Source organism: Mastigoproctus giganteus, chromosome 13, assembly GCF_048544385.1.
Source record: "Mastigoproctus giganteus isolate SK-2022 chromosome 13, ASM4854438v1, whole genome shotgun sequence".
NCBI classification, from domain to species: Eukaryota; Metazoa; Arthropoda; class Arachnida; order Uropygi; family Thelyphonidae; genus Mastigoproctus; species Mastigoproctus giganteus.
This window is the reverse complement of record NC_143587.1, coordinates 140,075,186-140,100,305: the sequence shown is the minus strand read 5'-3', so window position 1 is coordinate 140,100,305 and position 25,120 is coordinate 140,075,186. Positions and strand designations below refer to the sequence as shown.

Sequence of the window (25,120 nt, the reverse complement as noted above, 5' to 3'; positions counted from 1 at the left end):
TCTTCAAATGAAATATAATTTTATCTGATGAACCGTATCTTTTGCAACAAAAATGCGATTAAAAATCTTTGATGTAGCCTTGAATTTTCGGATATCAGTACTCCCCTTCGCAACTCCTTTTCTCTCTAAAGAATTTACGGAGGGATTATATTGGGTAGCCCATCGAGAAAAGCTCAGAATCCTATGCAGTTCAAAATTTCGCGACTACCGCATCATCATATCATGCTTCGTTAGTGGAGTGTAACTATCACTGCCTTGCGTGAATTCCAAACGAGTGAGCTCTCAGTTGTGTGATGCGGCAGGACTTGCAGTTAGGAACCTCGAGGCCAGCAGTGAACCTTTGCAGGTGTTATCAATTTCGTATGCGATAAATTACTTGAGCAACACTCGTGATGAGTTTCTGCAGCCGATCTCTTTGCATGCAAACTTTTGGAACTTACGATAAGCGATTGGTTGAAATACTGCGAATAATGACTGGATAGAATGGGCCATAACATCAACAATAGCACTCTTCACTTTAGACTTATTAACAGAAATTGTTATTGGTTTGAATATATTAATGAGAATATTGTACCGTTATTACTATCATGCGGTAAACTAGTATTTGAATAATGTTACTGTTTTCTTCCAGATTGGAACCAGTCACGAATGATTGGTCTCGAACTGGCCGAAACTGCAGATTAGTTGATTGCTATTAGAACACAAACCAAGCCCACTGTTAATGCAACATCCATTTAGGCCTTGAACAGCATTTCTTCGTTGGTATGAAAAGCCTCGTAGGTTCTCTGAATGCTTCCCAACATCATCAGTTGGTCCCACTGTGTAGATAAAAACTGTCTGAGTCCACTGTAGTCACCCTTACGAAAGCAAAAGCTTTACCTGTGACAGTATTTATGAATTTAATTAAATTCCACATCAGTACACCGCCGACAAGAGTATTGCTTCCTCTTGTTAGTTGCCTCTATAACGCTCTGCTATAGAAAACAGTCATTCAATAAATCCGCAAGTCTTGCTAGTGTGTGTGAGTGACCAACCACAAATTCCAGTCAACATCTGGAAAGTCAAAATCCCCCATTATAAGATATTTTGATTTACTGGCCCAATCTGTTTCTTTATATAACTGTTTGGTATTCTCATCACGGTCATTAGATCTATAATACTACTCTCATTTTTGTTTTCTCTGTGCTTATATCACATCAACCTAAACATTGCACTGGTCACCCATGTCGACTGGCTGCACTGCCTTAGGTTTAATATGCTTCTTAACTAAGAGCATAATCCCTCCTGTCCCGTTGTCCTTCCTGTATACATTGTACTCCCATATTCAAATTCAGCATCACTTATGTTTAAGTGACACCATGTCTCGTCTTTCACTGCAATGTGGGTGCATTATGGCCACAGAAGCCGATGCGCCAACAACTAATAAACGACAACAGCAACTGCAATGTTTGCATTTGATAACTTAATCAGTACTTCAATTTCGTCAAATTTATTTACAATGCTTCTAGCATTAATGTACATGGCGCATGGTCTTACTTTATGCCGATCTATTTACTTGTTCCATGATGACCCATAGCAGGGCCTGAAATCCCCTACACCATATTCCAATAGAAGCAGTGCAAGAATCGCTTTCACTTCTGCCTGCGACCCTTGTTAATCTATTAGATGAAGATTCTTCACTCTATGGACCTTACAACTGGGGAACTCTATGGACCTTACAAAATAACTTATACGGTCAGTGGGGTTGAATTTAAAATACTTAAGGAAGAAAGGGATTTGGGAGTTACGACACGCTCTGACATTAAATTCTCCGAGCAGCTAAACAGACCGCAAGGAAGGCCATAGTGTCCTTTGGATAAATTATCGAACATTTACATATAGAGATAGAGAGGTCATAATCCAGTGTACAAGATAATCATAAGACTGTACTTGGAATACTGTTCTAATTAGTGAGCATGAGTATGCTTAGTTCTGGAATCATGAGTATTAATGATTCCAGAACTAGGTGGTAGAAATTAAAATTACAAGCCAAATGATTTGGGCTGGATTGTAGGAAGTTTTCTTTTGGCCAGCGAATTGTTAATTACTGGAATAAGCTCAGTTGGGTAGTTGAGGCTGACAGCGTGGGGACATTCAAAAGTCAGCTGGATAGGTATATCTACGTGAGGAGAGAAACATGCGGGTTGTTTATTTTTTTTTATTTAATTTTTATATATATATAATATTGATTTATTTTATTTTTTTGGATAGTGCAGCCGAAGTTTGCGATTCTTTGCATCATATGGTGAATACCATGACAAAACATTTTGAGTGCTGCAATCTCCATTGAATGTGAGAGGGGATGGATTTAACCCAGTGGCATCGGACGAGATCATATGCCTAGTTTGCTTCGAACACTTATCTTCATAATACATCATCAACGGAGAATTTATAATCCCATAAGCACTTACCACCTATTCATAACCTGTTTGGAAATAGGACAGCGTTAATAATATAATAAATAAATATATATATACTTTTTTTTGAGAGCATAGGGTCCTGTACATTCAACGTTCACACTGTTAGCTGGTCTGCCACTACTGTAACAGTATTTTAGATTAGCGTATAATTTAGTATACTGCGATCCGTGAAGCCCCTCTTGGTGATCAAATTCTGAAAATGCCACGCAGTTTAACAAAAGGGTTATGGTTATAAACTGAATTACTTCCTCACTGTTGAAAGAAGGAAAAAACTGATTATTCCACACACACCAAATCGTGAGCAGATATGCACACAAGAAGCGAGAAAGGCAGCCATTGTCATAACCGAATTACAAAGACCACGGTTATCATTTCCAGAGAGTTCATTATAGTTTTGCTAGAGTTTCGTAAATGCATTTAACTATTATGGAAATACTGCGAAGAATAAAATTTTGCACACATTTTCTGGTCTGAATGGTTTCTTTTATCGAAGTTTATTACACCGATGCATTAGTTTATGCGCATTATATTTGAACATTGTTATTTAGAGTCACTTTTATTAAGGGATTATCATTTTCTAAGTTGCATTAAAAAAGCGGCTCTTCGAATGATCCTCTTCTTCAGAAATTACTACTGTTTGATTTTAGTTCTTTATTTCAAACAATTGCTTTGCAGAATTTGCTCCTTTCTACAAGAAATTATACGCAATAAAATGATCCTTAGTGGTAAGGTTTTCTTTGGCGAAACAACGCCGTGAAAGTGCAGACGTGAACTTAATGGCTACATTTATTACCAGAACAACAGTAAAACACTAATCGATTTTTGGAGGCTGATATGAGAAATTCCTTCGCCTCCTGAAAATCGATACACGATGCGTCTCTTACAGCTACCACTGTGTGAATATTTTATGGTGCGATATGTGTCTCCTGTGATCTTTCTATTATTTTCTCAAACCGTAATGTCACAACTACCCCTTACTGCTGAACAAAGAACGGAATCGGTTGTAAGTCCACTCCTCCTATTCAAGTCAAACAGGCTGATGCCCGACTCGTTGTTTGTTGAACTCAATTACGTCATCTTCTCACTAGTTCGTTGCAATAACTCCATCCCAATGAAATCAGCGGCTAATTACAACGATTGTGTCCCAGCATTCTCTGGGAGACTAATTGATTTATCGGACGCCTTGAAAATATTAGCGCATTTTTTTTAAGAGTTCGTTGTAAGACTGTTATACGATATTAAATTACATTATTTTACCCAATTTCAGATTAAATTAGCTAATGAGGTTTAATGGAATTAGAAATACGATCCCTTTGACAACCACTTGCCAGAGATAAGCAAAAATCTCTCCAAAATTCTTCGATAAACGACTTTTAAGAAATTATAAAAACGAAAAGGTCAATTCCCCAGCTACCGAGAAAGATTAACACTACCAGGAATTTATCCGACAATTTTTATCATCTCTTTGAACGTTTCTCAGATGTCTATCTAAATGCGTGACACCATACATTACTTTTGACTTCGTATGTCATACATCAAGACCAATTAAAAGGTAGGTCGTGACGAGCTTCACTAATGTCGCGTCATTAGTTAAAAGAGACGAAGGAGTGCTTTGGGGGGCATGGTCATGTCGCCGGTTTGGCTATGAGAATTTTTCAGGCTTTATCTGCATACTTATCTCATTCTGCTTTGTTGTTGTCATATTGGTAAGTGACATACCTCGTTGCCAGTAAACTTGGCAGTACTCAATGTCCACAAGATAGATCAGATGATTGGTGAGTAGCACATTTGTCAGAGAAGCAATCTTGAAATCGTTTTATAGCAAAGTGAGTGGGGTACTCTTAGGTAAACACCGTGGCTTAAAACTAGCCTAAATTTAATCACATTCTTGGCCTGATAGTTTTGAAGAAATAATTTGAGGCAAAACTGAAACTTAAAGAGGCTAAGTTTCTGTTGTAAATGATTATAGGGTTGTATAAAATGACAGAGTTCATTCTTTTATCTGAAAGTTCATATAGGTTGCAGTTTTCCAGTTAGTAGGTGTCAAGTTTCATTTTCTGGTGAATACTTCGTTTTTCTATTACAATCGATAAATAAAAATTTAAAAATAAATACGGTACCACGTACACCTATTAAAACTTAAAGTGAAAAGGCGTATTAGTATGCATAAACTTGCGTGTCCACCATTTCAGTCCGTCTGCATATAATAACTCGACTCCCAGTGGATGAATTTCATAATTGGGCTTTAAAAAGATTTGTGGAACCGTTCCAAATTTCTTTAAAATCAGAGCAATAGATATCCGGCAATTATTATTAAACATTTTCACACAAGTCACACAGGCTATATGTGTGTATTCCAGCTGATGCGCTAAATGGTATATCTGGTTAGAGGATTCAATGGTCAATGTGGCGGATGCGCTTAAAAGACGCAGAGATCGCCAATATGGCTGCCTTACTGTTCGGACGTGCTATTCATCGCTCCATGAACTTCGCTTTTAAATATGTGGTTTAAGTGTATTTTATCTCCAGAAAAGTGCTTTCAACTAAAAAGTAACATCAGTGGATTCCTCAGGTGAGATACTTTTGGAGCTTTACTGGGTTTATCGCCAGATATTTACGTTAGTATCTATTTCCTTTGTTGTGAGACTGCACTGGTCACCATGTGGCACAACAGGGAAATAGAGAGGCACCGATATAACGCGGGCGCCTCTTATGGCTCTTAACTGGGGTAATGTTCAGCGAAAGTTACTTTGGACATTGATTGTGTCCCAACTAACTCCTATCAACTTAGTGAAATTCCAACCGGAAACAATGATTTTTTGTTCCCCCCCCCTCACCGTCCTCTACCATAAACTGACCATGGAGAGAAGCTACTTCTGTTCCGGTGATCTTTTCAACAAAATAGCACTACTAACGTCTTCGCCGATATAAAATACTCAATAGGAAATTAACCCCGTTCTTATAGGGGCATTACCACATCTGGTTGTGTCCCCCCCATCCCAAGACAGAGGGAAATAGCTCAAAATCTTCGCTGAAGGACTATTCAGCTCCAAATTCAAACAGAGACTTGACGAAGGTGGCCTCTTGTTCACCTCCACGAGCTCTTTCACGCGGGACCTCAAACTCCGATTATCCGTAAAATTTCGATAATCCGAAATTCGCAAAGATGGATGGGAAATTGAAAAAACCCACAATGCTGCGCATCAGAGCCAAAATGACGATCCCTTCGTCATAGACCAACAACAGGAGACGTCAGAACCCCATTCGGGGGTCCCGCTAACAGGAAAATGCAAGTATAGAAAGCCAACACCTAATCCGGAGCGGGAGATGCGCTCCCAAACTGAATCAAAAGACATAACAGAAAACCAAACAAACCAAAAGGACACTAGCGAAGAGAAGCCACCGGAGGCTCCCCTGGATCCCTCCTTGCCAGGGGGGGTACAGTTCACGAGAAGTCTCTGTTCCTCAAGGCTGCCTTGGAAACATTATTCAAGGAGCAATCTAACAGGGCAACCATAGGGCTAAGAGTACAAATCGTGAACCTGTGGAACAAGCTGGACACTCTCTTGATGGAAACTTATCTTGAGAGTGAGAGAGCCAATGCAAAGCTCCAGGCATACATGGAATGCTGGGCAAACCAAATGCAACAGCGCGCGCCCACATATACCCAAGCGCTGAGGACCACAACGACAACGGAAAGACCACCAACCCTCGCTGCTCCCAGCAAAAAGAAAGTATCACTACTGCCAAGACCGGCGCCTCCGTAGCCAGGTGGGAAGGAGCAGCAGTGCGTAGCACACGCTTCTTGATTAGACCGGGGTTCGAGCCCGTCACCACCAAATACGGAGGATGCAGAAAGGTCAGGGAATGACCACCGCATATCCCGGAGCAATATGGCCTTAGTTGCTAATGCTCCTAAAAAAAAAACCAAATAACAAATAACTACCAAGACCCAACCTGGTCATACTGAAGCCAACAAACACCGAGACTCTTCACACAAGTGAAGAAGTAAAGAAGACTGTAATTGCTAACTTTAGCGATGAATTCAAAAACACCAGAATAAAATCGATAAGGAAGACCCGCTTGTTTGTTTGTTTGTTATTCGGTTTTTAGGCCATATGCGGTGGTCATTCCTTGACCTTTCCGTATCCTCCGTATTTGGTGGTGACAGGCTCGAACCCTGGTCTAATCAAGAAGCGTGTACTAAGCACTGCTGCTCCTTCCCACCTGGCTACGGAGGCGCCAGGAAGACCCGCAACGTCGAAACACAGGAGGAGGCGAACAAAATTATAGCAAACCCGAAAGTGCCGTCCCTGGGCCTACAAGCAGAATCTTTAATCTACTGTAATCTTTAACACAGGAAATGACCTATCCCCAACACAATTGCAAGATGAGATATATCACAAAAACCTGCAGCAAGCATTCCCGGATACGGGAATGTTGTCAACTTTCGGCATCAGGGATTCCCCATTATGCCACTGCGGAGAAAACCAAACATGGTCACACCTAATGCACGATTGTCTCCTCCTTGAGGACATCAAATGTCATTTCATCAGAAAGATACGCTTTAACCCGAAGGAACGGGAGCACCTTATATTACACGAGGAGGAGCACTACAAGGCTCTCTCATACTTTGCACATGAGCTGTTTACCCGTCTAAAGGCAATGACCCAACCTCCCCAGGCCTGATGCAGGACCTGACTACAACTCACCGGACGGGACTCTGCTCCCACGAACGTCACTATCAAACACGGACACCCTGTCAACTGGACCGACAGCGCATGTAATTTACCCAACGAACTACCCTAGGATATGACAATCACCATATGCAGGAGTGTCTGGGCGGGGATGCAGTATGATAACATACTGCATCCCCGCCCAGACAACAGAACAAACAGTGGAAGTGATCCCATACCAAGAATGACCACCCAAAATGGAAATAGAAGGACCACGACCAAACTGGATGAGACCTTGATCCCATGACCAACGCCGGCATTCAACCCATCTGTGAACAAGTCGGTAGAGACCTTATCCCTGGACGTACCTCCTGGTGGGGCCAGTGTCGTGATGTTGTTCTGAATCTGCTGACCTAGCCACGCTGCACACACGCCATATTGGCGACCTGTGCCGGCTCCCTTCTCCGGCCCTTTCTACCCCACCCCGGCACGGGAGAGTAGACGGTCATACTGTTTCCTCACCTCCCCCCCAGGTGGGAAGGAGCAGCAGTGCGTAGCACACGCTTCTTGATTAGACCGGGGTTCGAGCCCGTCACCACCAAGTACGGAGGATGCGGAAAGGTCAGGGAATGACCACCACATATCCCCGGAGCAATATGGCCTTAGTTGCTAATGCTCCTAAAAACCAAAAGAACAACAACAACCACGCCACCCCCATTCTTCCTTCTGGCAGGGCATGGGCATGCCCTACTGACACCAAATTGAGGCTTCCTACTCTATTGGCCTCATCCTTCCTCCTTTAACCCCCAGTCTTCAGTCTCCCCCCTCTCTATCTTTGTACAAGCGAATTTCCCACACACATAAATTCAATGAATCCAAATTAACTTCGCCCATATTTCGGTCTTTCCTTATTCAAGCGACATCACCCTACGCAATCGAGAGATATCACACATATATGTGTAATTTTTTTTATTATTATTATTTTATTTATTTATTTATTTGTTTATTATTATTTATTATTATTATTATTTTATTTATTTATTATTATTATTTATTTATTTATTTATTATTATTATTTTTTTTTTTAGGTCCTAGCCCCTGAAATCTCAGGAAATTAGGTGGCAGGACCTGCCAGAGTGAACTGAAGACTATCGGGTACCTGGTCTGCCTCCACGGGGCGTAAGTGGGGCAACGTTGGGCCTCAGCAGAGGTCCAGCGGCTAAATGGCCAGAGGAACAACGGTACAAAACACCACACTTCCATAATCCATACACTTTTAAATCTCTGGCTTTCCCAGTGAACCAGTACACCCACAATAAAAGCAACGAGGAGATGGGGGGAAACCCCCGGTGCCGTTAGACACTGAAAACACTTACACTTAAAAGACGCTGCTTTAGAAGCTTCCCCCCCTCCTCCTTGTTATACTGTAAATCACAAATTATTTTCATTTACTTTAATTAAAAGCTGGCGAAATACACGAGAGATAAATTCTAACAAATATAGTTCGACCTTTTTATGTAGTTTTTGAAAGTCGTAATTGCTAATTACAAAATCTGGACCTTATAATAAAAAACTGCTCTGTGGAGGGGTGGGGAAGAACAAAAGTAACTCTTTTCGAGGTAGCAGAAGCGTAAAAATCCGACATTTAAAAGATGCAAGAATAGCTTTAGTTTTCAACTTCTTTCTCGCGCAGCATTCATTCACTGCGTGCCCGGCTCAATCAGATACCACTAATAGAAGGTCACGTGATTTCCACTGGCCCCGAAGAAAGTCTTTTCTTCGCGTACTCTGTTTGTTACGATCTTCTTTGGGATCCTTAGTGGCGGTGCCCATTGTTCCCATTACATTAAATGATGGTGCGTGCTGATTATAAGCTCGTGCCAATCCAACCAAAGTGTCGGTTATTGTTGGCGGTTTATTTATCGTATCCTAGGAGACAAATAAGGCCCACGGTTTACTTTCACTTTAATCTGAGAACAGAGAGTTCTTTTCCCCACCTCGTTCTAATTTGTATTCTGGGTGCATGTTTATTCTCGTATTTTTTTTGGTACAAAAGGTAATTAATTGTAGGAGCAATAACTTTGAAAACAGCGCACTCATTTTTTTCGATTTTTCGAGCTAACGCTTCAAACAAGGTGCAACTTAGTAATTCCAGCGATAACAGAGAGATTTATGAATGCTAATGACAAAGAAAGTCACTTGACTTTCTTGCAAAGCTATCTGGCACTTGAATGTTTGTGTGCTACGAAAATAGTTTCATCTGCGTACATTATTGCGTGCAGAAGCGGATTAGTCCATCTTGGAATTTTCTCCGATGCACCCCATTTCCCTGAGTCCCAAGCAGCAAGATGTATTGAATATACAATTACACGAAATATCAGTTTATTAGTGTAGTTCTTGTTTTGATTATAGAGCGCTAATTCGTTTGATTTGTCATATCACGTCTGTGTGTTCCCAGGCTGATTTGCGTGTTGTGGGGGAGCTGATAAGCCTGTAGCTACTGTATTACTTTGTAAAGAGACCTGCGAAGAAATTAAAAACAGAGATAAGCAGCTTTAAATTGCATAATTCTTAAAAGTAAATTGGTATCACCTCTGCATCAAGCCCTGCCGTCAACAAATCAGCCTTAGCACCCACGCAACGTAATAAGAATCGTATATAGTCAATTTTGGATCAGTGCAAAATTTAACAAATTAAATTTTCTGTTTATGCCCTGGGACCATCGCACAGAGCCCCTGGAGTGGTCAACATAGAGAATACAAAACGCTATCATATTTAGTGATCACGTGGACTTGAACTGCGGTCAACTCAAATGGGGCTCTAATGTAGCTCCTAATTACTAAGTTGCATCCCCTCTGCAACTACCAATTGATTTCCTTTGCTTGTGGTGATTCCACCGCATGGATTCTGAGTTATTGGACCAGTTAGGAGTTCATTTCTGCAGTGGATTTTATGAAGAAATATTGAAAGAAAAATAATTATTTACGATTACAAGCACGGACACGAATTTCTTGTATATACCTTGGCATAGTTGAAGGTACTCACGCTATCTTAGCATTTTATTATACTATACGCTTTTACTGAGAGCCATAATCCCCCCTCACCTCCAAATTTGGCCCGAAGAAGGGTCACAATGAGGCAGAAGAAGTGGAGAAAATCCTTTGTATACTCATTTCTAAATTTCATCCATTAGAGTAGTAATGGATGGTGGATCAAGCATTATATTTTTCATACGAAGATTACACAGTGAACGGCTGCACGTCGGGGTAATCTTAGCGCTGCACAAAAATTGCTTCAGCATTCTGCGATTTCTTCCTCTTCCCCGGGGCACCAGCACTGCAAATGGCATCTCGATTGTATGCACCACTTATGCTGACGCTGGTATTCTCGCAGGCATTTTTAAGATTTTGTTTGTAACTTCTTCCTGTTTATTTTCTTTTCTAATGAGTTTTATCTTAACCTGGATCTTAGACGTTTTCCCCTGTAAAGTAACTTCCATGAAATTTTGCAGAGTTCACTCCATAATAAACACGGTCCACGATTGCAATTGAACTTTGGATAATGGTCCACGAAAGTGGAAATACGAGTAGAACAGCAAGCGAATTTAAAATGCTTTAGTAAAATTTAAACAAAAGTGCGCATTTTAAAAATTATATACTAAAGTATGGCATTATTTTTGAAGTTTTAAGCCCTCGTCACAGCGAAAAAAGTTTAATAATTACCCATTATCAGATTTTCGTAATTGGACCTTCAATGCCCATGATAGACATTCACCATGTCGCTGCTTGCTATTTTTCACTCGTTTGGAGGGATCTGGGATGGAATCCCATTGGATACTGCGGGGATTGTTAAAGGTTTCTTCAAATGGAGTTGTAACTGGCCAATCTTAAGCGTGGTGGACATGGGGGTTAGTTATTCTGGGTTTTTCTATCCGCACATCTATACAGAAAAATAATGGACGAGAAACCATACTTCAAACAACAAACCTACCGCAATAGGCTTTATTAAATTGTTCAAACAGTCAACACGTTTCCCATGTATGTATTATTTGGTATATATTTAGCCGTGAATTAGAAATATTTATTTAAAGTTTAGTTTTGTTTTAATTTAGAATGCCACGTCATAAAAAAAAAAGCGCGTGTGTACTTTGTGCAAAAGATGTTTTATTTTAGGCGAAAACATCCTTAGGAAACCTAAACCTGACATTGCATTTTCAACACTTTTCACAGTTGGAAAGAAAATCAAAACCGTTTAAAATTTTAAAATCAAACAGATAAAACCGAAGTTATAACTCCTATAACGTTTTATGCTCACGCCCTCTACTTACTCCACCGAATCAACGTTAATGATCGAGTTAGTCCTCTAGGAAGTGACGTTATTTTCGTCACTTCCGTCTCGCATTTTCGTTACCATATCTGTTATGCTTCAATCCGAAAAATTTAGTAAGTGTCACCAAAGATGTTTTCACATCTAAAAAGATAATAAAATAACAATTCTCTTTATACTCTGGAAGGCCACACGAAGTCAGAGGCGTTTACAATAAAGAGAGAATACAAGAACATCGATATATTTAACAGTCATGAGGCTTGAACCATGGTCACTTCAAACGCGTGTACTGAAGATTGCAAGAAGAAAGGCCCGAAATAATGAATTAGATTATCAGAGCGAGTTAGGGCAAGGCAATGGCTGGCAGAAAGCTGAGTGTACTTATAATGTTCCACGGTCACTTCATTTCGGTTGTTCTCTATGGCAACGCGCCCAAATCAGTATTTGAACATTGCTATTTCGACGAAACTTCTTTTTTGGATGTTAAGTAGCTTTACTCCCAGATTGGAATTCATTTCGAATTCGTGATGTTGGTGGAGAAAAAACATTCATTGGCTGAATGAGACAAAACTTAAAAGTCATTTGCGATATCAACTTACAATGAAGAAACGTTTACCAAACATTTTATCCCATGATAGGCATATGCTGAGAAAAGTGGTTGAAACATTCAAGTAGCAGAGGTAGACCATTTCTGTTCGAAATCCAATGGAATATCCTTCATCAGAACAAAGGGGTTTAATAAAGAAATATGTTTGGGGTCTTTAACAAGTCACAGTAGACCTAAGTAGATTTTCTGAAAGGAAAATCCAGTCCGAGGCAAAATGCTTGACTGCTAGATCAGCCATCTGCACTAAAGCATTGCATGGATCTAATTCGTAAGATCCATATCGCACTGGTGTGTGATATCAGATTTGTTAATGCAGATCCAGATTAATTACATTAGCGCCCATTTTACAAAAATTAAAGATAAAAATTAAAAGTTCCTTTTCTCGAGATACGTGTATTACTACGCAGGCGGTTAATGTAATTTGCATAAAAAGATAAAATGTCATTTATCATTAAATGTGTAGAAGATGAGGATGGTTGCTGGGTTAATTATGTACTGCACTTCATTCTGGGAACCTGATAGACTTTATTTATGAGAAATTTATTACGTGGAAAAGCAATGGTGACATTCTGTTCTGAGTATACGAATTAAAAACCATTAAACCTTCTCTGCATTTAATATTGACTTTTCATTAAACTTTCTACAATATTCGATCATTTAATTAACTTTATGAATTAGTATTAGCCTGGCCTGTTCGGTGAAATTTCGGATAAAATTTCATCCGATGGATTCGTTGAATTTTGTTTATTTTTAAATCAGAACCACAGCTATGGTTTATTGTTTTCTGCTCGCATGCGAATAGAAAACACCGAGTAAATAAATAAAACTTCAATTAGATTTATGGAAGACCGACTAGAAGAGAAAGCGTGCCCATACTGAAGTCAATTTAATAATACACATCACAGGAAAAAAAGGGAGATACCAACTGAGTGATATTAAAGGAATTCTGCCCTCAATTCTGCCAAGTATTTTTTGCCAATCCCAATAATCAGAAGAGAAGGGAGCATTTGGTAATCAATCTACGGAGAAAACAACTCAAGAAAGGCACGCAAAGTTACCGAAGCGATGCTTTCATTCTTCCACCAGCGATATGTACAGATGATTCTGGTATTACCCATTACGATAAATGGGACAGAACAAGTCCGAGGCAATGTTATGTCTTAGGAGAGCTACAATACGATTTTTTTTTATCGAACCATTAAAATTTTTTGATAAATAAACAAGGACCTGCCATTTTGTTCAGTAATTCAATAGGATTAATGAACAGAAGGGACGATATTCCAGGAAACAATGCCCGGCCGCAGGTCTATTACAGAGTGGTTCAAACTGCAAGTAACACTTTTCTTTATTTCCCCAATAAGATTGCTAAGGAAGTGGAAATAATTTTAACTACTTAAGTTCAATATTTCAGTTATAGATGGGATTTCCCCCCCATTTTTTTCTTACTTTAAGGCGCCCATACTACACAATAAAACCAAATGAACTGGCGTCCCCCAGACGATACACAAAAAATCGAAGGACAACATTAAGATTTCTCTCTGTTGGCATACAATGGAGTTTTCATCAATGGTTCGTTGATTTTTTGACTTGGAGGATTGTAAATGGTATCTATCATGCGATATGGGTCGTGTTTTTAAGAATGATGCCTTATCTGGATATATCCAATGATGGCGTTGTCCAAGCGGCATTACATAAACAAAGTACCATAGACAATTCTGGTATTAACATATTGAGAAAACCCTTTCTGGTTTCTATAGATGCGATTCTTTAATATACCACAGATGCTGTCCTGGACGCGATGCAGTGGCCAGTATGAAACCAAGGTTGCTTGCTGCAGATAAAACCTTGTTGAGAATGATAGTTACTTCTGACAAGGCATGCGTAACGTTTTTCTCACATGACGTCATTGAGCATTCTATTTCAGAAGTGGGTGGCAGATAAGCTTGGTGTTATTTCACTGAACACAAAGGTTAACGGCTGTGTTGTCGTTGCTTCTGTATTTTCGCAGAAGGAATGACGCTTCACTGATTCTCAGTGTTTACTTGAGAAATGTCTGACTGGGCGTACGGAACATGTCTGTTTGCAGACCACGCAACAATGTGCCACTTCGGATCACCAGCCTTCGCGTGAATATGCAGAAACCGGCGGAGAGCACTCCCTTCAGTTTGCGGGGTCGCGTTTACTCCGGTGTTTTATGCGCACCCGCCGCGACCTCGCACCGGTTTCCATAGCAACCGGTGTTGACACGGCTATTGCGTTTAAGAGAAGCGATTGCTAATTTGGAGTACACTCAATTTTTGAAGTCTGTTTCTCTTGCATAATTCGAACCACATCGCCCTCTTTAATTCATTTTTGGGTATTTGATTAGTTCCCTTTATTACCTGTGCTCCAGTGTACAGGTAACTGAGAACATTGCATTCACGGGTAAAATGTCCTCGGTTTAAAAATGGTTGATGAAAGTATTTTGTACCTCAAAAGAACATATTGTTTAAACTGAGAGAGAGCGTGAAATCATTGTCCATTGCGGTCGAAGCCATCCATTGTCTATTGCGCCATCCTGGAATAGCGCGCTATGGCCATAGATGATGATGCCCCCAGAAAATTGCCAAACAAACAACAACAACATCCTGGGAATGCATGCACCATATTTTCCAACAAAAATAAATTTTAAATTTTCTATTTATACTCCGGCACGACAACCAAGTCAGTAGAGTTTACAATAAATTGTCAATACAAATATTTATCGTATTCAGTAGTCACGGGCTTGAACCCCGGTCCACTCAAGGAACGCGTCCTATGCACTCTCGCTCCTGACCACTCGGCTACGTCAGGCCTAAAGTCATAAATTAATTCCATTCGAAGTTATGAGAATATGGACCAATATGAGAATGTGATGGAAGTTCTGTGGCAACAGGAATCAATAGTTATCGGATCGACTTAATCGATCATTCTTTTGAAGTGTTGAGTCCCGATCTATCTCAGTGAGTGGGGCAGGCTCAGGATGAATGATATTTATTTTGATGGGCAGATTTTTGTTTTAAAATGCTAATTTTTCCTGAAAAGAATATTTTTGTTAGAAATATATTCTGTTCCTCCTTGAATTATACCAATCTGATGGTAATATCGTTCATTGTATATAGATAGATAGTTAATAGAATAGATGTAGGAATGAGCTGATTTAATGGTCAAACAAACTTGATGAGAAACAGCATTTCACGGTAAGGCATGTACTTTCTCCATCAGCTTTCAAATCTATATTTTCCTCCAATTTGAGCGCTGTCTCAGAGTATAAGGATTATATTCTTGCCATATTGCAATAAAGTATACGTTAGTTGCTTCTGATTAGTTTTTTTGTTCACAGAGGATAAAGTTTTCAGCAACAAAGAACATTCTCTACAGAACTACAGCTAAACGTACTTTTTAATAGGGGAATTATAGACATAATAGGCTGGCGTTTTTATTATGGACAGTTAAAGTTTTATTGTCAGTGCAATTTATTTAAATTATGTAAAAGTCATTAAAGAAAAATTAGTAGAACTATGACAAGATGCACAAATGATACCAGAAAGCAAGCTTATGTAGTATCAACCAAAAAAACAAAAACCATTTCACACATCCGTTTCCTCTAAAAATTTGTCCAGTTCCTCTGTGAATTTATTTAAGCTGTCAACTTCCACAATGACAGATGGAAGTTTGTTCCAGTAGTCAATTACGCGCTGGCTAAAGGCAAATTTCCGCACATCTATTCTACAACTGTCTTTTCTCAATTTAAGTTTATGTTCCCTCTGGTTCGTAATCTGAGCAACAGGAAGAATCCCATCAGAATTGAGCCTACTCAACTCATTCAAGGTCTTAACACCTCGCAGGTACCTAGTCTCCAGATGCTGCAATTTGCAGAACTTAAGCCTTTTTTTGGTAAGAGGACATCTTCGTTCCCCTCACCAATCTTGTTGCCCTTCTCTTTACTCGTTCAAGCAGCTCTACATCCTTCCTAAAATGAGGCCTCCAAACCCGTACGCAGTACTCAAGGCGTGGCCTGACCATTGCCTTCTACAAAGGGATAATAACCTCCTTTTCCGTACTAGCAAAATTCCTGTATACAACATTAACAATACCACATGACCTACTCTGGAGCCTGTCTGCACTACTCAGAAAACTTCATATCTGACTGCAGATTAAATTGAGCCCTTGTGGTGATTCCACATCTTTCCCACACAGGGAAAAAAAAAGTTTTTATCGGCTTATTTTATCACACCAAATTAGAATTAGTTTCTGACACAAAGTGCGCAGTTTTTTATCTCTGAAACTCGCATTTTTAATTTCCCAAACAAACCGATCATGGAATATGACCAGTTTGTTTGTACTGAAGCCTCACGGTCTCAGTTACCTCGACGCCTATTTTTTTTAAAACGATTCAACCGAAATCCTGTGAAGAGTTCAGCTATTACACTTTCTTTATAATTAACAAACCTCGCAGTGACCTTTAAGGGGAGGGGAGAGGAAGCGAATTTCACTTTTAATCATCTAAGTAAAAAAAAAAATCATCATCATTCTAAAAGATTTTTAATCTTTCGCCGACTGGAAAGCTTGAGAAAAAGCAGCTCTCCCCGTTATGAGGCAAGTCGACCGTTAGAAGACAGCTGAGTTAACAAGATTAACTATTGCAATCTGAGAAACCTTTTTAAGGTGAGTTTATTAGCGGCTAATCAGAGTCCAAATATTCTTCTCTTGGAATGTGCGCGTGTTTATTTAAATAACAACTGTCGGGAAAGGGGCTTATTCATTTTAAATGCTCTTCTTTATACATACTGACACCAGATGTCCCTGCATGACGATTAGAACGTCTCAGAGGCGTGCAAGAGAAAAGAATAAAAAGAAAAAAGAAAAAACAGAACTGGCGACAGAAGAATGGCAGCCACGTGGGTTAGCTAGGCGTAAAATCCATCGTTTACGGCCGTCGTGTGCTATCGATCACCTTCCTGAGGCGGTGCAGGCGACACCAAGTTAGACGCCGGGAAAGGAGCAGGATTTGCATCACAAGGAAGTCCGGAAAAGTAAAGGACATTCATGAATTCATACGTCAGTCTCCGTGAACCGCGAGAATAGGATGTGTAAATGGCACGTGCCAAAGCATCTTCTTTTATTGTGTAGGTTATGCTACTCACCATGATTGATAAATACCTTTCTGGGATGGTTAGCAGCGGTGGGCGGATGTAATAGTGACTGCTGACCGGCTCGTTGCTTCCTCCTTGACTGCGCAAAAAAAAACACGTCATTTTCTCTTAATGAAGAGCGCCGCTCGCGCTCGATGTCTATACCCGATATGGTGGCTGTTTTTCGGAAGATTGCAGCGGCGTTCGTTAACAAGGAATGGACAACCGTTAGAAGGTAGTACGCGCACCATTCAATGGCATTCTCCTGTACACGATGGCCGATAATTAAAGCGAACATTAAGAACAAAGCAATAGTCATCGCAAAGAAAAGTGCCCCCAAGTCTATTAAAATGCTACACCAGAGAGAAATTAGATGCAGTTTTATTAGATGTATTTTCTGGTTATGCTGGACAGCGCAGTAGTAGTTTTGTTCATATCATATCATGATATGATACTTGAGTACTGCGTACAGGTCTGCAGACCTCATTTTAGGAAGGATTTTGAGTTGCTTGAGCGTGTACAGAGAAGAGCATCAAGATTGGTGAGGGAAACGAAGGGGTCCTCTTACCAAGAAAGGCTTAAATTCTGCAAATTGCAGCGGGTGGAGACTAGGCACCTGCGAGGTGATCTGATTGAAGTGTATAAGGCCTTGAATGGGTTGAGTTCTGATGGGATCCTTCTGCTTGCTAAGATTACGAACCTAAGGGGGCATAAATTCAAATTGAGAAAAAACAGTTGTAGAATAGATGTGCGGAAATTTGCCTTTAGCCAGCGGGTGGTTGATTGGTGGAACAAACTTCCATCTGTCGTTTTGGAAGTTGATAGTTTAAATAAATTCAAGGAGGAACTAGACAAATTTTTATGAGGGAATGGATGCTTGAAATTTTATGTAAAAGACATTGGCAGGAGTGGGGGAAGGAGAGTTTTTCCACTAAGGTTTGCTCCTTTGTCTGTTTGGAATTTAAAGCTAGTTTACAAGGTTGAAACATGAGTTCTGGCAATATATACAGAAGAAATCAGAATAAAGGACTCGCTAATACGTACAGACCCTTTCTCAGTGACAGAAATACAAAACCAATTGTATGGAAGGTCTGTTTATATTTTGTGGACAGAGGTGTGTGTGTGCACTCTCATTCTGTACTATGCGTCTTCAAAATCATAGAAATTAATATGGAGAAATTATACCAAATTACGAAGGAGAAATATGTGCGGCTACAATATAATAATTTGAATTTTAAATCTGAATTTTAATCGCTGTATTGTCGTAGCGTTAAAGATCGATAAATCGGCATCTCGTTTGTCATTGATCAGGCATTTCATGTCTGACGAAAGTTGACTGACTTGACTTCTTCAGTAAAGAATGCATCTCTAAAGAAGATAGAGATTCTACTTATTATTAAGGATGATTGGAAGTCGTTTAGAATTGAGACAATAATTGCAGTACTAACGTTAGCATTTTCTTCCTAGTTGGGTTTTCGGATGGCTAGAACACGCAGACTTATCGCACTATTAATTTACCATAAAAATCTAAAAGAATACACTGTATACAATAAAATTGCGAATATTTTAAGATTGATCCCTCGTCCCCACCGAAGGAAATAAAGTTGCTTCATGCAATTTTAAATTTAGCGAATCATTTTCAGCAGAGAAAAAGATTTTCAGGATTGAAGGAATTCTCCAAGAAGGTTAAAGACAGTCAAAAGACTAACTGGGGAGGATACCACACTTACTTTAAATGAGTGGATTCTAAGAAATGCTGAAGAAAACAAATATCAGTATTCGTAGTAGTTGATGAATATCGTGGGCCGATCGTGACTGGAGGTTAGCGTGCGGTTTGAGCATTCAGCATGCCACGTCACCAAAATACCTTCCGAAGTTCTATATGTATATCAAAAACCTTAACTACAAGGACCATAACTAGAATTAGAATACTCAATTAAATAACTAGAAAAGCATCGGGTTTCCCAATCTATTCTGTCGCGACTGTCCAAATATCCCACGTGACGAGTCACATATTTCTTTAATCTCAGCTTTTATTCTGCAAGCAGTCGCATTCCCTCAATCTTTGTCTCTCGAGTGAGACGCCCATCAAGTTGGATTCTCATCAGTATTCTGTACACCTTTCGAAAGCAATTAGTCTTCCTTTTTTTTTGGTCCTTCAGACCAGCATGTGCATATATCTTTCATATCACGTGGTGGCAGTCTTCCAGTTAGCATTCAATGCGAGCCATCGTTTTACTAAACGAAGCCCATCACTTTACATTCTGAATATCAATCATCATTTAGCCAACCGTTGGGAGGCCTGTAAGTTTCTTTTGGAAATGTTTACCGTTGCTAAGACCATCAGGGGCTCCTTTAGAAATAGTAATTCTTAATATTTTTTAACTCAAAAAAAGTAAGAGCCCGACTTTAACATTAGAACATTCAATGGAAAGGCTGAAAAATCAAGTTTCTTTGAATTCAATCGTATTGTGCACGAAGGGAGACAAAAAATCCGTTTTATATAAGGCTTTGTTACGTGTGTAAGAGATAGAGCTAACGACCAGCCAGACAATGAAACGTCATTTGGCATAATTCCAATAGAAAATGGGGAGAGCAGTCGCTGCACTTTGAAATGACCTAGGTCAAAGCGAAACGCGCCAAAGAAAGAAGTGAAATAAAACATTCGGGTCCGCACTGTGGCGTGTTCGCTCCCCCATTTCCACAGCGGCGCTCAATATTCGATTTATACGTTTTAAAAAATGAATGTTAAAAGGGTATGGAGGGAGTGAAGAGGAAACGGTTAATTACTCTTAATCTGTCAACGGTTAAATCGGCTAAATCGCAAACGCCAAACACTTGCCGTATAATCCAATTTGTTTCTTTTTTAAAACCTCGTTGGCAAACCTTCATGGTTTTCTTCCAACAACACGTGTCTGGCATTAGCGATTGCAATGAATCATCTTCACTGACAAAGAATAACCCGCGGCTTATCTCGCGTTAGAACTTTCATCACTTCGTACAGTCTTTCACGGTCCACCGCTGATAGCACGTTGTTCTCTGGTGAAGGGGTCACCAGCGATGGGGTAACTTTTGAAAAAAAAAAAGGAGGGAGTGAGAGGGAAGGAAAAAAAACGTGCGCTGGTGCATCTCACCTCCGCAACTGTAATGACATTCGTAGGTTATTGGAGTTCAAATCGATAGTTCGCCGAAGATGAGATATCTGATAGTGTTGTGGTTTATGGATGGCCAAAGGTCCGGGATAGTGTAGCTTTGTCTACGTACAGGATATTCGATTTCTCCTTCGTCTCCGGAGGAGATTTTTGCCACTTTTTGAGGACATCAGTAACCGATATTCGGAAGTCCAGGAGTCAGAGTTTTATATCGGCATCAGACAATAGTTCAACCTTGACAAATAAGCCCCGATGAATGTTACCCACTCCACTTGAGCATTGGTAGAATTCGATTATTTTGTATTTAATTATAAGGTCAGATACAGAAATTTGTTTGAAGAACTACAAAGTAGAATCTCCAGGAACATTAGTGATTTTAGTTTGTCAATTTTAGTAAATGGTAAAGAAGCAAAATACAATTAGAGTTCATATTTTTCTCCAAACCAGAATTATTTACTCGAGAGACTTCTGTTGTCATTTAGCTCTTCTCTCTCTCTGTTCCTCCGAATAATGTACCTGATTACACATGAAAGAAATTCGAAAGAACAATTGCAAGGATTTAGGATAAAAGACTTCGGGGTTATTTTTTATTTTAGTCTTACATTCAGATTTTTTAATTCACATTTTTGGAGGAAGTGCGCGAAAGATGCATCGCGTAAGATTTAAAACCATTAATGAACACTCTAATGGACTGAATGAATAAAAGTAAAAATCTTTCGTAAGAAGAAAGATGAATTCTTTTAAGGGAAATACGTTGACTTTAAAATTGTCTTTTGGTTTTTCCTTATTCAAGTAAAAAAAAATTAAAGAGGGGGATACATGTTGTTAACGAGTGCCCGACTATATTTTTTTTAAAATGAAACTTTACTATTTTTATTAAAGCCAAATGATGCAAAGGAACGGACTTTTCGGCATTTAAAATTTTCTAAATCCTAACCATTCCATTCAAAATATTCGGAGCTTGAATAATAAATTGAAAATCCAATTTATCCTTTTCACTGATATGTAGATTTTTTAAGATTTTGGAGCACAACTGTTATCAGGCTGTTTCAACTACCCTGCTGTTCAGTATGGTCGACCGCAATGCTCTTGGGGGTGTTACAATGATTACGATTGCCGTCCTTCCACAAAGTACTGACAAAGCCTGGGTTGAAGTCCCATCTAAAAGGAACTTTTATAGCTTTTTGCACCATGGCCGATTTAATCGGTCTTGGTCGAATAGTTTTTAATCCAGCCAAACTGACCATAAAATACACGCAGTTTACACACGCGATACACCGACACCTCGCGCTCTTCGTTACCTTGGTGAAGAAATATAACAACCAGAACTTTCCCTCTTAAACTTATTTAAATTTGATGTAGCGGGATTATTAAACTTCGAAGCGGTGATGATGGAGCTTTTAAACTATTAATTTATGATATTATGATAAGCGGTTTTTGTTTCTTATTCTGCTTCAATGAATACTTGCAGTTAGGGGGATTTCAACATGCCATTGTCTTCTCCTTGGTGTGATTGAAACCCTTCTTACAAAAGCTCAAGAAGTGCATGTTGAAATTTATTCCTTCTCCACCCCCCCAAAGAAAGTGCTCTGAAATTTCTTTTAGAACTCTTCCCACAAGTTATTCTAATGATGCTAGAGTTAGGCAGTGGCCTTTAATTTGTCAGTAGAAAAGTAGATTCCTGTTTATTAACTCAAGTGCATATTGCAATACCAAGGAAACTCATAGTGAAGCTCTTACACAATATGAAATCGATGTACTTGGTAAGTGTAGTTTGCTCGATGATATGCTCTACTTGTGCAACTGATTTGTGCAAGTACAACATACCATTTCCCAAGGAGATCTTTCAATTTAGCAGGTCCTTTTTAACTGTTAGCATACTACTTAAGATAATATTAGTTTCTAAAATGATTAAGCAGAACAGTAATATTTATGAAATCTATTATCACTCGCATTGAGTCTTTCAAATGAGGCCTGTTCTGCATAGTCACAGTTTTAAAATAAAAGACATTTATCAAACCTTTTACTAGAGAAACTGGGTGTCTGCATACAGCATTTTTCTGCTTGGCGCATCCTCGTGTTTAAGAGTTGGAAGTAATACACTTATTCTACTATTAATGGTTCAAGTATGGAAAAGTCTTATGGTGTTTTCTCCAGAATGAATCTTTAGACTTCAGTTTTGTTTCTTCACACGATTGGCGTCTTCTATTTATCTACAAGCTCTGCTGTAATACCACGCCATTCTGTACACATTTTCTAAGTACAGCGGTTATGATAACGAATTAAAATGTGTTCCTTAGTGATTTCCGGAACAGAGCAAATCTGTTGTTGCTAAACCATAATCCGGAGAAGTTATAGATGACACAATTTTTCGTTTTTATTATGCCTTTAAGCCATCTGTTTTCATGTAAAAATATCATCTGTAGCTTCCTGTCCTTGCGTGAACGTAAACTGAATACGCCAACGCACTGCCTGTCTAGTTTATTATTCTTTCCGTAGTATTCAGTAGTTGCAAATTACATCTCCAGTTTCATTAAGTTGAAGCAGAAAGGAAAGAGAGAAATTTAACGAAAAATTAGAATTGGAGAAAAAGAGTTTGGAATATCTACTTGTATTACATTGCTAATTTGGAATTGCTCCAGACAATTTGAGTTTGGAATTTAGGTGAATTATGTGATAGTCTTTTGATACAATTTCCACACTCAAGTTGATATCTCCAAGACATCGTACTAAGATGACAAGGAATTATAGAAGGCGTTTTCAAGCATGAGTGAGTTCCTTGCTCTTAGACAGGTGTGGACTGACTTCTCTTGAGTGAGTTGTCATGGGAAAATTAGGGGAATTTTTGTTCCTATATTGAAAACAGCAAGTGTTCTTCTTGTACTCTACTATGTCTTTTTTGTTTACCAGCTTAATATTTAAAAATAATTATTTAAAAGAAAAAACAATAATTATAAAACAGAAAACAACATTCCTTTGTTATACTGGGCTGGCTGGTGGTTTTGTGAGTCATCGACAACTTTGGCTATAGAGCTCTCATTAATGTGAAGTTTATCGTGTATTAGGTTTGTGGCAAATGTGTGTCCACAGATCAATTTACATGTTATGCTGGTTGATAAACCGAAATAACTCATTGTTGGGGGAATGGCCCTAGTGTCTTTGAGACCGAAGAGAGCTCATTAAGACTTCCTCTACTCTCCGAATGGGATATGGACCTCTCCAAACAATTGAAAAATGGAAAACTCGCTATACTGTCAAGAAAGACAGTTTGTATTGGCATCCATAATTAATATGCAGTACCATCACAGGCTTTGTATAAGAAGCCGTTCTGCCACTTGCTTGTAGTAAGTTTTTTCACTCACTCCAGACAGCTGCAGAATAAGAGATTTTAGCAGTAGTTGCTGGAATCTCCTGAGATAGTGATCGTAACCACTGTGCAAGTCGTGAGAGTTTATCTCAGCCTTCATGATAGTGGTTGCGATCGTTGCCCTTCCCTTCCCTTCCAAACCGTATGGAAAAAAGTTGAGATTCGAGGCCTATATACAAGTTTCAAGGGTGACCTCGATTTCAAGCGAGAGCTTAGTGGCTTTTTTTCTCCCAGCAATTCTGTTTTTTCTTTCCACAAATCGGCTATGGCAAGACAGAAACAATACACTGATGCCTTAAGATTTTCTAGGAGTAAAATCTAAAACGACCAACCATCCAAATGAGTAGAAGTTGGAAACAAACACGTTTAAAATGCTTCTTGCCTAGTACAAATATAAATATATTAATAATAACAGGCACTTTTTTTGCTACACTACTCTTAAGAAACAAAGTTCGTATTCTTAATAACGATGCCTATTGCTGATGATGTGGATACGCCACTGCCGTCTGTCACGATTATATTAAATTTCTTGATATATTAAAAAGTATCTTTGGCTATTAAACATCGCAAATATAATATCGTAAAATAAAGGGCTTCATCGTTTTTGCATATTTTATTCACGAGAGTACTCAGCGGGAAATTCATTTATAATAAATAGGCTTGTCTTAAATGGGGACTGATAAGACTGTCAATATCAAATGTAAGAATGTCCCCGCATTAGACAGCGCCTTTTAATATATTAAAAAATTCAATATGCATTTACTTATGCCTAAGAAAATTACATATTTTATCATTTGTAAAGACAGCAGTTACAAGTTATTACACATGGAAAACTGCCACTTCTGGAATGTTATTTTCAAAGCCTGTACGCGAACTAAATACTTCAAAAAATACATTATCAAAAACAGAAGTTTAGGGAATTTATAAGTGGAAAAACTATGAAAATTAAGACACCCTAAAATACATTTCCAATTTTTTCACATTCGTATATATTCTGATAGTTAAACGGTTACCAATTTGCTAAAAAATCTCATTATACTGATCTTATATTGCAACCCATTAGGAACTTTAAAGGAAACATTTATCTTTCGTTGAAAAAAGCGACAAATTCAGTAGACTAGAGGTTCCATTTATATTCAGATGACTGCAATGTTATAAGCAAGTTTACATCGATAGAACCACTTGTGAACGAACGAAAACTGCTAAATTAGGTGATGCTATTTTAAGCAGATGAGTACACCTGACCGTGCATACTCCTTGCTTTATGCATCGAATCCTAAATATGTCCACACTCCTAAATTACATAATTGTCGAAAGCGTTTCAAACTGGCCAAAATGATGGTAACAAATTGGGCCACAAGTACACGCTCCATTCCCGTG

At 39.0% G+C, this 25,120-nt stretch overlaps 1 protein-coding gene across 1 annotated transcript in view; it reads right to left on the bottom strand.

Annotated features, from left to right (window-relative positions):
• The window catches only part of LOC150076488 (heparan sulfate glucosamine 3-O-sulfotransferase 6-like), a 72,531-nt gene that overhangs the window by 1,608 nt on the left and 45,803 nt on the right, over positions 1-25,120 (bottom strand). The gene's annotated exons all lie outside the window — the stretch shown is intronic.